The sequence below is a fragment of the Nannospalax galili genome, unplaced genomic scaffold, assembly GCF_000622305.1.
Source record: "Nannospalax galili isolate Female #2095 unplaced genomic scaffold, S.galili_v1.0 scaffold443, whole genome shotgun sequence".
In the NCBI taxonomy this organism is placed as follows: Eukaryota; Metazoa; Chordata; class Mammalia; order Rodentia; family Spalacidae; genus Nannospalax; species Nannospalax galili.
The window spans coordinates 2,330,291-2,331,826 of NW_008352479.1; positions in this window are offsets into that span (position 1 = coordinate 2,330,291).

Below are 1,536 nucleotides of genomic sequence, written 5' to 3' on the forward strand. Positions count from 1 at the left end.
TGAGCTCTCAGTAATGTCCAGTAGTGGTACAGCTTTATAGATGTGCACCACCATACGAAACTCAGACATTTGAAGTGGTGTAATTTAGAGACATGTGTGGATTACTTCTCTTGGGTGTTCCATGAGTAATTTTGAGGTGATGACTGACACATGAGCCTGCTGTGTGCAAAACACTGGGCTTGGTGCTTCAGCCACAGCTGTGTCCTTCCTGTTTCCCAGTCTCTGGTGTGGGCAGAAGAGACCTGTGGGGACTTGCCCTGTGTCTTGGTAGCCGGGAAGCCTAGCTCAGTTTTCTTCCTTACTTCCACAGACAGGGCCTGGGGGCTTTTGGGACCTGTACACTGTGTAGCCTCTGGCCAAGTTTTCTTTTTTCTCTGTGTGCATTTGTGTGTGTGCGTTTGTGTGCATGCATATATGTGTATGTATGTGCATGTATGTGTATGCATGTGTGTGTACGTGCTCCTGTGTGCATATGTGGAGGCAAGAGGTTGCTGTTAGGTGTCTTCCTCAGTAGTCATCCACCTTACTTTTCAAGACAGTCTCACTGAAACTGGAGTTTGCCAGTTCTAGGCTAGACTGGTTAGCCAGCAAGCTCCAGAGGTCCACCCTTCTCCATCACTCTATGCTGGGATTACAGATGCATATATACCACCTAGCCTACTGTTCTGTTAGTTTTTGTCAATTTGACACCAACTAGAGTCACCTAGGAAGAGGGAATCTCAACTGAAGAATTGCCTGGATCAGATTGGTCTGTGGGCATGTCTGAGGGGTATTTTCTTGATTGCTAATCTATGTAGGAGGTTCCAGTCCACTGTGGGCAGTGCCATCCCTGAGCATGTGGTCCTAGGCCATATAAGAAAACTGGCTGAGCAAGACAAGGGAATCAGGCCAGTAAGTGGTATTCCTCCATGGTCTCTGCTTCAGTTCCTGCTTCCAGGTTCTGCCCTGACTTCCCTCAGTGACGGATTGTGATCTGATAAAACAAACTTTCCTCCCCGAGTTGATTTTGGTCAATGATTTATTATAGCAACAGAGAGAAAACTAGGACACCCACAGACTGAGGTATCTCCCTAGCCTCTGGCAGAATGGCATGCACTTTACCTACCCACTGAGCCATCTCCCCAGCCACTAAAGTGGTTTTATAAACTTTCTGCCTCATTCATTGCACTCACACATGACATTTTTGCTGGGTGCATATTTGTGCATGTGCACACATGCAGGGTGTGTGGAGGTAGATGGGGAAGTAAGGAGTTCTTGTTCTTGTTGAATGGAGGGCTAACTTCCCAGGGGCCAGCATTGTCCTGAGAGGCAGGCATGCAGGATTGCTCTTGGAACAAGGGAGTCGTCAATAGCTGATGCAATACGCTGTCCTTTTTCCTGTAGTTGTGTTTAATCTTAAGGAGGTTTTTAAAAATGTTTTTTAAAAATTATTTTGTTATTTTGTCTTTTTTTTTTTTTCCAGAGCTGAGGACCGAACCCAGGGCCTTGCGCTTGTTAGACAAGCGCTCTACCACTGAGCTAAATCCCCAACCCCAC